At 31.8% G+C, this 12,842-nt stretch overlaps 1 long non-coding RNA gene across 1 annotated transcript in view; it reads right to left on the reverse strand.

Moving 5' to 3' along the window:
- LOC123561806 (uncharacterized) overlaps positions 1–12,831 on the reverse strand; it is a 56,077-nt gene extending 43,246 nt beyond the window's left edge. The window contains exons 1-2 of the long non-coding RNA XR_006688531.2: positions 12,681–12,831; positions 12,118–12,243 (exon numbers count right to left, since the gene is read on the reverse strand). This is a non-coding gene — a long non-coding RNA (uncharacterized LOC123561806). The remainder of the gene's footprint in view (positions 1–12,117; positions 12,244–12,680) is intronic.
- Between the last annotated feature and the right edge of the window lie 11 nt (positions 12,832–12,842).

The raw sequence follows: 12,842 nt of genomic DNA on the forward strand, positions 1-12,842 counted from the left end.
GCATTCATTTTAAACTTGTTTATTTTTTCTGTTCCTGTCGGAAATGTATTCACTTCTGTCCTTGATTCATCTAGAAGTAAACTATTTGTTACTCTTGAAATAAGTTTGGTTACACTTTATTAGGAATTAGGCGGTGAAAATGTCCAAAAGACGAAACTCTCTTAGAATATTCTGTTACAGATTTCCTAATATATAACACGTCCATGTCTTTTTTTCATTTTCTTTCTTTTTTAAAGAATGAAAAAACGGACAGGGTGGCGTTTCAATCAGCAAACAAAAGTCTGTCCGAGATAAAATAGAAATAAATAAATAAAAAAAAGCACAGATCACTTTCTTACAAACTTCTTATCTTCCCTGTAAACGAATCTTTCGGATTAAAATTAATGTATATTTTGAAAGAATTATTACGCCTAGGTGTTAATTAAATGTCCATTATTCTATAACATTACTCTAATATTGTTGGTTAATGTTTGGAAAATTTGATGGCAGGGTAACCACAAAATGTAAAAAAAAAAACGAATCAAACTCAAATTAGAAATGAGCCTTCATGTTTTTTTCTAAACTTTTGTTTTTATATGTAGTACAAAATAAACAAGAATTTAAAGGTACTGTTTCAGAAGGGTCAAAATAATGAATTTTTCTTTAAAAAAAGTTTAAAAAATCTGTATCTTAAATCTTAGACTTTTGTTTATGATATTAATTGGAGATAAGTTATAGAGATTTAAATCTTAGAACTCCTTTTTCTTCATGTTTTTGCAAAAAATGCTTCAGCCGTATTTTTTACATACGAAATATCTTATCACTAAGTCAGTTTCAATTTACTACGGATAAAAGAAACGTATACGGGATTTTATCGCATTCCTTCATCGCCCTGTCAAACTGCCTTGTCAATATCAGTGGTCAGGAGTCAAAATCATCAAAATGAGAATTTATGGCACCCTTAGAGCAACACAACTTATACATGCCCATTAATCAGTTCTTCTGTTTTCTACGTTTCGGCTTGTTTTAATGGGCCCTTATGTCTGGTATAATCATAGACAGGGCGCATCCCGTCGAAAATTGTTATTTACAACCTTAAGTTTTTGACTTTGAAAAATGATATTTTTTTCCTACAAGAAAAAAGATATTAAATTCGCCTTATGGTCAGAAAAGTTTTCATTTTTATGATACATATGTAATAAAGATATCAGAACTTTCACTTCAAGCTAAAGTCTCTTTTTCTAATTATTCGAAAAATAACATTGGTCAGCTTTCATCTTTTTTCTCTCTTATGTTACGTTATGACAATTTCATCATCATAGTTTACAATGCTATGAAAATGATATGTTTTTGTTCATTTTGTAAATATTTTTATTAATAATACCTCTGGAAATACAATATTGAATGGTAATGAAAATAATATATGAAAATACCGATTAGACTGCTTATACGGTATGCCTCAACCATTTTTTTACAAAAAAAAAAAATAGTTACATCTAAAAATATCGAAAGAACTGTGGTTGACATATTATATGCGTATAATGTCTAATCCATAGAAATTCTTTCTATTTTACTATACAATTATCAAACGGCATTGACGTGCCTTTAGTGGTTATCAGCTCAACTAAATCTATTTCTTATAGTATTGGACGTAACCCTTCATAGAAGTGCTAGTAACCACGTAAGATTTAATGAGTCGTTTATTATACACATAAACAAGTAGTCGATCGTTTATAAAATCATTTAAGAAATAATAAGTTTATTCTACGATAAATCACATTTGGGAACTTGATATTTCGATTCTAACACGACATACTAGTATCAACAGTGTTAGAAAAAATGGTAACTACTTTTTACGACCGTGCTACGCACCTGGATCGGATGACGTCATAACACGCGCGTGGGTTATTGCATAATAACCCGAGATAGATTTTGCTCTACATGTATGTAGGTTATTTGCTGGTCGTGTTAGAGTTAATGATATAAAACATTGATGTTAACGAACTTTTTAACGCGACGACAGAAAGTAAAATGACGTGAGAAATGACGTCAAATATCTATGGCAGTCTGGGTTACAGGATTCCATTTCGATGTAACCCATTATTATTCATAGTATGGTATACAATAACAGTATATAAAAATTTACTGCGTTACTAATATAAAATAGGACCCAGTTGTTCAAAACTTTATCCGGCTGTTAAACTAACCGCCAGTTAATTTTTTCTTAAAAATATTAGCCTTGGTGGGAAACACCATAATGATGTTTTGATTTTACTGTAAGAATTATTAGTGTTCATAATCCTTAACTTATACATTTGTTTTTTAAGTTTTCTAAAATGTCCCGCGCATTTGATCACATTTAGACCTTGCCACTCTCCTGTTGCACACTTTAGTATAGTTACGGGTCAAATTAAAGTTCACGAAACGTTCTACATACACGACCATCATTTCTTAGATCATTGTAATATGACTGTATTACTCAAACTTATACCATTTATTCTTACGTAAAGCAAGGTGCCATAAAATTACTCCAACTTAAGAAGTTAATGCTTTTGCATTGAAATGCTGTGATAGTCTTCTTTTTTTCAGTGACGTCAGTAGAACGCCAGAAACCTTAAAATTTGGTTGTACTATATATACTGTTATACAAATGCATGTTACCCTGAAAAGTAATGCATGTTACATTTATGAATGCTGGTGAAATATAAAGAATGAGGTATTTACAAAAAAAAATGTGAGAACACATGTAAGTCGTTGTGTGCAAGTAACTGTATGTATTTTAAAGGAGTTTATTAGATGTATAGAACCAGGTTCTTACCTTCGTATTCACGCACATTTTACCATGAAAAGTAAGAACGTTCTATCATTTGTAAAACAAGACAAATAAAACCTACAAAATGGTAAAATGAGTTATAATATTAATTCCAAAAGAAAGTTTTTTGTTCTATAATACTGTCCAATTACGATAATTCTGTGCGTTCCTCGCAGACTATTGGAAAATATTTTAAAAAATATAATAGACACGTAATCAATTGATAGTTACACCCATTTCCTCATGTTTTTCGCGTAGCATGCACCGTTTCTGTATTTGATAAGCTACTTACTGCAATGTTGTTATTTCTCATCAACAATATAGCCTATCAATTTGAAACATTTCTGTCGCGTCTTTCAAAAAATACTTTGATTTTGAATGTATTTTTGTTTCAGAGAACCATATTAATGTGATAAACATCATTAACATATCTATTTAGAATACATTCCTTTTGAAGTTTACGCAATCCTGTCTATGAAGGGTTTTGCCGTAATTCCTAAATGTGTGATTGTCGATAGAGGCGGAAAATAAATTTTTAACATGATAGTCTTAAAGATTTTAACATGCTATTTTTATTCTCAGATCATTGCAGACATATTAAAAAACTAAGATGTTTATTTTAAGAATTAATGAGACGACCAAGTGAGTTCGTTTGCCTTATTTTTGTACGTATTACAAGATTTATGCTTAGTTTATTTTACTTCTTTAATGTAGTCAGACATAACTTCATATTCACATGCTTTATAAAATGTAAAGATAGAATCACACAACATTACATTCGTGCGCTTTATAAAAAGTAAATGTACAAGCACACAATTCCATATTAGTGCGTTTAATAAAAAGTGATGGTTTTAAGGTAGAAATGCACAATCTTTCATTTATGAATGCATTTAATAAAAAGTCATAGTAAAAACACATAATTTCACATTCATGCGCTTAATAAAATGTCATAGTAGAAACCCATAATTTCACATTCATGCGCTTAATAAAAAGTCATAGTAGAAACACATAATTTCACATTCATGCGCTTAATAAAAAGTCATAGTAGAAACCCATAATTTCACATTCATGCGCTTAATAAAAAGTCATAGTAGAAACACATAATTTCACATTCAAACACATAATTTCACATTCATGCGCTTAATGAAAAGTCATAGTAGAAACACATAATTTCACATTCATGCGCTTAATAAAAAGTCATAGTAGAAACACATAATTTCACATTCATGCGCTTAATAAAAAGTCATAGTAGAAACACATAATTTCACATTCATGCGCTTAATAAAAAGTCATAGTAGAAACTCATAATTTCACATTCATGCGCTTAATAAAAAGTTATAGTTGAACACATAATTTCACATTCATGCGCTTAATAAAAGAGTCATAGTAGAAGCACACAATTTCACATTCATGCGCTTAATAAAAAGTCACAGTAGAAACTCATAATTTCACATTCATATGCTTAATAAAAAGTTATAGTTGAACACATAATTTCACATCAATGCGCTTAATAAAAAGTCATAGTAGAAGCACACAATTTCACATTCATGCGCTTTATAAAAAGTCATAGTAGAAACACATAATTTCACATTCATGCGCTTAATAAAAAGGCATAGTCGAACACAAAATTTCACATTCACGCGCTTTATAAAAAGTCGTAGTAGAAGCACACAATTTCACATTCATGCGCTTTATAAAAAGTCATAGTAGAAGCACACAATTTCACATTCATGCGCTTTATAAAATGTCATAGTAGGAGCACACAATTTCACATTCATGCGCTTTATAAAAAGTCGCGGTAGAAGCACACAATTTCACATTCATGCGCTTTATAAAAAGTCATAGTAGAAGCACACAATTTCACATTCATGCGCTTTATAAAAAGTCGTAGTAGAAGCACACAATTTCACATTCATGCGCTTTATAAAAAGTCATAGTAGAAACATATAATTTCACATCCATGCGCTTTATAAAAAGTAAAGTCGAACACAAAATCTCACATCCATGCGCTTAATAAATATCATAGTAGAAGCACACAATTTCACACTCATGCGCTTAATAAAAGTAAATGTAGAAACACACAATTTCACTACCGCGCTTTCTAAAGAGTGGAAGAAATACACAGTTTAACATTCGCACGCTAAATAAAAAGTGAAGGTAGAAGTACATTTAAAACAATTTTACATTCGCGCATTCATTAAAAAGTAAATATAGAAACACATCATTTCGCATTTGCACGCTTGATAAAAAGTAAAAGTATAAATATAGAAATACAGTTTCACATTCACGCGCTTAATAAAAAGCACACAATGTCACATTCGGGCGCATAATAAAAAGAAAAAAAGGTAGAAACATATAATTTAACTTTTGCTCGTTTTATACAAAGTAATGGTATAAATACACAATCTCACATTCGAGCGCTTAATAAAATGTAAAGGTAGCCACAACACACAATTTCACATTCGAGCGCTTAATAAAATGTAAAGGTAGCCACAACACACAATTTCACATTCGAGCACTTAATAAACTGTAAATGTAGCAACACACAATTTCACATTCGCATGCTTAATAAAAGAGCACAATCATATTCATGCACCTTATAAAAAGTAAAGGTAGATACACACAACATCACATTCACGCACTTAACTTCAAATTCACGCGCTTGAAAATAGTTAAAACAACTTTAAATTTATGCACTTCTCATAAAAATGAAATAAAGGTATAAATAGTAAAACTGAAGAAATCTGCTATAAAAATGAACACATGACTTTTGCTAAGAATTCCAGATCTAACGGTCATTTCATGGTTTATGCTATAAATTCTTGATTTGGAAGTAACAGCAAACATCATTGTGTAAGGGCACTAAATTCAAGTATGACTAAGGGTGTAGTACAGCGGTGAAGTCGTATACAATGCACAATACATACAGTGTACAAATAAGTCTAGGCAATATGCATCCGGGCAATTGTGTCTCATACAATCACATATCTGTAAATGAAGCTTATCTGTCTTAAAATGTTATGAATATTCATACCAAAGAAAGAAATTTGCATTTTTCTGTATCATTTGAACTTAGATCTATATATTAGCATAGCACGTAATTGCAATACACCGAATTTTTGGCCATGACGATATTCATTTTGTCTGATAGGTAGTCTTGAATATTTAAAGGCATCTTAAGGATTTTCAAAATCGGCTTCAATTTCAATATCTAATAAAAAAAAAGCAGTCATTTGTTTCCATGGCAACTGAAAACAAAATGGCGGATTAAATTTATTTCTAGTTACTTGTTTGAACTGCATTCTTTAATTTTGAAAATGAATTTCTTTTCTTTTCCCAGCTAGAAAGACAGAAATTGTGATGATTTACATCTTAAACTCAAGAAACTATAGACATTCGTCTAATTAAAAGTGCATTTGCTAAAAAAAACAGTTCAGTTGTGTGTAATGACGTCATAAAAGATAAAATGGCTGCCATAGTCAATCGTTTTTTCCCCCATATCTTTATAATAACGTTTCAATTCAAAACATTCTTTCGGCGTTGTGGATGTCTAAAATGGTTTTCATCTTAACTTCTGGGCAGGCATTGCTTACCCTTTAAGGTAGTATAACCGTAATTGCATCGATTGTATATACTCGTGTGCGACTGCGGAATTCTCCGGCCGAAGGGTAACAAAAATACATATGTAATTGCATTGAAATTGCAGATTTTCATAACGAACCCATTATCTTTAACAGAAATTTGGTACAAATTATTTGGAAACCTTAATCTCTGAAGCTAAAAGATAACTTCTCCTATTGATTTTGACCTTTAACTTGTAAAGAATATTTTGATCTTGTATCTGTGAACAAACTGGACAAAACATGCTGAAATCCAGACGTATTTATTGGCCAGACAAGAATGGATTGGGAATAATGAAAATTTCAATCGATAGGGGACCTGCAACAATATCAAAGGACCGTAACTCCATAATTCTTATGTTGCAAAGATATTTAGAAAGCTTTCGAAGATCTAAAGCCAAACTGAAACAACATCTGTTGAAATATTTTCGCCCAAACTGGTTACGATTTTTCACAGAAAGTAAGACGACATGTTGGAACATAACCAAGTGCCTGTTACCACCATGTGGAATATTTATATGAGCCGCGCCATGGGAAAACCAACATAGTGGGTATGCGACCAGCATGGATCCAGACCAGCCTGCGCATCCGCGCAGTCTGGTCAGGATCCATGCTGTTCGCTAACAGTTTCTCCAATTCTAATAGGCTTTAAAAGCGACCAGCATGGAGCCTGACCAGACTGCGCGGATGCGCAGGCTGGTCTGGATCCATGCTGGTCGCAAACCCACTATGTTGGTTTTCTCATGGCACGGCTCAATTATTCAGTATAATGTGTTGTATATAAATGGTATTATCAAGATTTTTTCCTCAAATGGGTTTATGAGGGATTAGCGGATAAGCATATCATAAAAGTGAAATTCATGCGCCTTTATTATTAGCCCAAATATGTATTACACGAAAAAATGACTATTATGTAAAGATCGTTGTAAGAAGTTGACATAAAAATACCTTTTGAAAGGTTTATCGTTTTAATTTTAATGAATGATTTCCAGAATTTTAAAACCGAACGGTTACTCGCACGGAAGTCACGTGTCCGGTCACCATATATAAACACTTTTACGTTCGATTACGTGTTGTGTACTTTGCGATTTTGGCATTCTTCGGATTTTATGGAAAGGCAATTTTCTGATATGACAGAAGGTTACAACACACTAAATAGCTGTTCTCTTTATTCTATATAAAACTGCCATATTTCCAATGGCTACATCACACATCAGGACCTATTTTAAATGTCTGTAACTTACATTTTCTTGAAAAATATTGTCAAGTGTTGAATAAAAATCAAAAGAAAAGCGGGAGTCATGTTTGATGCAAGAAAAATATTTTCGCTCATACACACAAACTGCAAAATCAGCTAAAAAATGAGACCCTACATTGTAGTGGTGGTTTATGATCTAAGTATCCATAAAAAACTATGTCGTTTTATTATTTCATTATGAAAATGCTACCTACATGTCAAGCATAGATCTGTCATGTGATTTCAGCAAAAAAAAATGCAAAGAAAATAAGGAAAATATCTCAGCAGAGCAAACAAAAATATGGACTATTTGAATCCGCCATTAAGCGACTACCATTTTTTCGCGCCATTTTCCTATTTGGTGTCTGTGTGCCAGAAGGATGTCAACATTGTACACGATAATACGAAAAAGCACGGATATTGCCGATTGTCATTGCGGTCTCCATTACTTTCATAATTAACGCTGATATATGTGACTTATTTATGTCCACAAGGGTTTCGCAAATTGACAAATTTGCTTTTAATCGAACTATTTACACTCAATTTAAGGAAAAGTATGTTTCTATGTTATAAAGTTTTATTAGCAGCTATAAAGAAACATATTTTGTCCTTTATCGGATTTTCCGTTATTACATTAGCATAAACATGTCAGCATCATAAACTAAAATACAATATAATAAGCTGATTCCGGCAATGAATTCCGCCGTACAAAGTCAAAAAAAGAATATACCATTTAATAGTTGCACTAGCTGTGACATTTTTAACAGTCTTAGGCAATTTTTGTAGCTGTCCTATGCAACATGCTGCAAGTTTATTACCATTGATACCAAACCTCAAAGAAGGAAGTTATGTCATAAAATTGTTTTAAGAAAGAAAATAACTTTCATCTTGAAAATAAAACTTTTGCAAAATTAATCAGTGGAAATCCTTTGAAATAATTATTTGCATATAAAAATCTGGAGAGCAAAGATTTATGTCTTTGTATCGTGGCCACAAACACTTTGGTGTCTGTTGATTGTCGATCCATAGTCATACAAGAGATTTGTATACCAATATAAGTAAATAAAAAATGCAGAAGAAAAAGCTAAAACGCCCTGGAGACATTGCAGAATGTGTGAAAATAATGTCATACTACCATCTAAAGAAGTAATTTAACCTTTAACCTGCTAAATTTCTAAAATGGAGTGGCCCATCATTCAATTTGGGCAAAACCATTTATTATTTGAAGGGGTGGTCACTGAAAATTTTCTAACTGAATAGTGAATAGTGCAGACCATGTCCGTGCAGGCTGACCTTGGTCTGCACTGGTCGCAAAGGCAGGCTAAAGGTTAAAGTAGACAATGAACTTCTGATTTTGTGTGACGACACTAGTGGATAAGAAAGCCAAGGATTGCCATTGGGAAACCATAAGAAAATGCACGTACATGCTTATCGAAAACATATTCTTTTGTTGCCTAGCAACAGAAAGCTTGTCACGAGGCAGCAAATATTTTTCAATACTTCAATCACAAAATGATATATTACCTAATCTGGAATAAACTGGGTTATTAATGAATAATATTTTATGCGGATATCGGACGTTTTTACATAATGAAATTTAGTGTTCGTATAATTTGTTAGGATCGTTGCTGTTTTGGGGACTTTGATTTTTCCCAAGTTCCGCAAAAAAATGGAGTAGTATTTGCACATTCTCATTTGAAATGTGTTCTGCTATTTAAGTCAATTTGTTGGTGTCTCATTATTTTAAATAAAACCATATAGTATTCCTATTATTTTTCCATTCAAGTTTTGCAAATTCAAATTTTGAAATATTTCTGGTTTAGAAAAGGAAACGTTAAAAGCGGACATTTTGTTTGAATGAAAATATAAGCCGCGCCATGAGAAAACCAACATAGTGGCTTTGCGACCAGCATGGATCCAGACCAGCCTGCGCATCCGCGCAGTCTGGTCAGGATCCATGCTGTTCGCTAACGGTTTCTCTAATTGGAATAGGCTTTGAAAGCGAACAGCATGGATCCTGACCAGACTGCGCGGATGCGCAGGCTGGTATGGATCCATGCTGGTCCAAAGCCACTATGTTGGTTTTCCCATGGAGCGGCTCAATTATAATGTGTGATCTTCAGGCAAAGCATCCTGACAAGTCACCGAAAACAAAAAGAAAATCTTAACATCTTTATGCATTTCAGCTGGAGGGGTGGGGGTGCAGGAATGATTCCTTGGGTTGTTTCGAAATCGAGTTTAGAATTCTAAAATGCATTACATAATGTATTACGCGCTTAAGACAAATATTAGTTTTTGAAAAAGAGTATATTCATTTGTGTTTAATGAAAACAGACGAGTTTTAATTTTATGGGAAAAATATACTGCGTTTACTGTGTTTATATTAGTTATAAGACTCCTATTATACTTCCGTGTCCAAATATACTTTCATACCAGTGAAATTATAATTTGACAAAAGCCACTGTTTCAAACAGTGTAATTATCATCCGATGTTATATTCCTATAAACCACTGAAAGCATGAAATGCAAAGTTATATCTGTTCTGGTTTTATTTTGAATTTTACATGTGCAAATGAATTAATAATTGCAGTATAACTTAACCATAATACATTAATTTCATTTAACTGGCAACACACCAATAAAACATCAATATTTGAAAATATTGCTGGATTAATAGTCTTAAATTTTCTTGGATAATTATATTTTATGCGACCTGTCAAGTTAAATGGGAACCATTATTTTTTAGAGTTGAGGTTTAACGTGTTTTACGTAAAGTAGTTTTGGGGACTTTATTTTATTTTCCCTTCTTTCTTTGAAAACGATCACTAAATACTTCTTAATTTTCTTAAATGCAAGATAATGATATATCTTAAAACAAAAAAATCACCTAAAATTTTTGAGAAATTTCGAAAAAAATAACTGGAAGGTCCGCTTTAAGACGAGAGCTCATATAATCAAACGCCTAATTTGCATTAATTTTTTCTGCTCGGTTCACACTTAAACAAAGTATATATGCAACGTATGAACAATTCAGTCGTTTCCAGCCTATATAAGTTTTATCAGACAATTTTAAAATTTCAAATCTGACTAGTAACTTTTGTCATTTTGATCTACATACAATATTATATCATATGATTTTCAAGTTAATAAAAACTCGTTTTATTATTGAATCAAATTAAAACATATGTTAAATAGGCAACTGTTACTTATTGACGGAGCTCAAGTTCTTAAATGAAATGAATTCTGATTCGCGCCTAGTTCATTCGTGGTTAAATCTAATAACATTTTAATATCTAATAAGTGCATACTTACAACTTCCCTACTAAACCAGAAGAGTAGACATGGTAAAGACATATTCAAAATATACATGTTTATATTTGTCCGCATTTATTTTTACATCAAATGTCTCTTAAATATCTGGGTAAAATGTTGAAACCAAGTTAAAAATTACAGGTACATTTCGTTGGTGGTCAGGTTTTTTGGAGTTAGGTTTTAGGTCATATGAAAAAAAAAAGAAATAAAATAAGGAAAATTGATCCCAATTGGGACTCTTTTCTGTATGTTTTTTTATCATCTTTATGTCTTTTATTTCTACACTCAAGGCGTGTAAGTATATTATTCTCTCAAAACTGACAAATTTCAATTTCCCCGACCAGTATTATGTTACTATGTCGACATAAGATCTTTACAAAAGCATACTGTAATCGAATTTAGCTTTAAGTTGCAAAGAAAGCAGGATATTGCATAAGTACGGTTTTAGAACCAATTATCCATTCTGTTACAATTATAATGCAGTTAAAGAAGGCTGAATTTTATATTTCAATTTTTCTTCACTATCCTTTTCTATGGCAACTTTAATAGCATACTGGGTGAAAAAAATAAAGATTTAACTTTTGTTTAAGTGTGATTATAACGGTTTTTATATTAAATGTACATGAAAGGTTATTACCAGAAGGGGAAACTAGTGCGTGACTAGAATAAATTTTCACGATCATGAATTTAAATCAGCAATAAAATAATATAACCATGTTACCAGCTTTAACGAAACCACTTCTCTATTTTTTAATTCTGATAGTTTTCGTGAATAAATCTTTCCCACGACACAATTAGACTCAGAAGTCAATAGGCCAGTGAAGGCGTAAATTTTACTTAAACTATCTAAACCTTTCAACAAGGTGCGAAACTTTGTCAAAAATAAAAACAGAAAAAAAACGCATTGAAAAAAAAATGAAAAGGGACATATTTTTTCTCTCTCAGGGTTAAACCGGAGATGTCTTATCTCTGAGTAACTTGTAGTTTTTACAACCGACATATATCATTTTTGGACAAGTGATGCTTTGAATTCGGCAACAGATCAAATGGACAAGTAAAGACATTGTAAGTTATCAAGAGGACAGGAATTTCACCTTGCGATACTGTTGAAATTGCGTAACAAAATGTTCTATCTATAAAACATCAAAGATTTCTACCTTGTTTGATCGCGGTAGATCAAGAACCCGTATTGTCCCCTGTTGTCCCTTTAAACATCCAAAAATAGGTAATTACACTTGTGGTCAAAAGCCCTTCACATCTCGGACCAAAGGCGCGTTATTGGTCTACAAGAAAATTACCACTGATAAGATTTGATAATAAGATATTTAAAATTTTACAACCATAATACCCTGATAAAAATCAATCAGATTTTACTTTCAACATTTGAACATTAATTAATATTTTATTGCATTTTATTGAATGGATTGTAAAATTTTAACAATCGAAATCTTGAATTTTAATTGAGATGTTTGACAGACTTCTTTGAAAATCTATCTTGAAAAGATGTAGATCCTTAACTCTCCAGTAAAACCCGAAAATAATCGGTATTATATTTAATAAACATGAAATCTTTTGTTTACTTTTTTTTTCAATTTTGACAGCCACTGCGTCAAAAATGGGCTGGACTTCACACATGAGTGATATACACTTCATTTACTTCCCAACTTATATCTAGATACCAAAAATATTTTCATTTGAAAAAAGAATCAAGCTCACTCACCTGTTTAAAAATACCAGATCGATTTAAAATACAACAAACTTAAGACTGTAAAGATTTGATCGATTCATTTAAGTTTAAACAGTTTTGTCGTAAATAAAATCTGTCATTTATGACATAAATATAGAAAAAAAATCCGGACTATCATAAGAGTATATGAAGAGT

Source organism: Mercenaria mercenaria, chromosome 10 (genome assembly GCF_021730395.1).
Source record: "Mercenaria mercenaria strain notata chromosome 10, MADL_Memer_1, whole genome shotgun sequence".
Classification (NCBI taxonomy): Eukaryota; Metazoa; Mollusca; class Bivalvia; order Venerida; family Veneridae; genus Mercenaria; species Mercenaria mercenaria.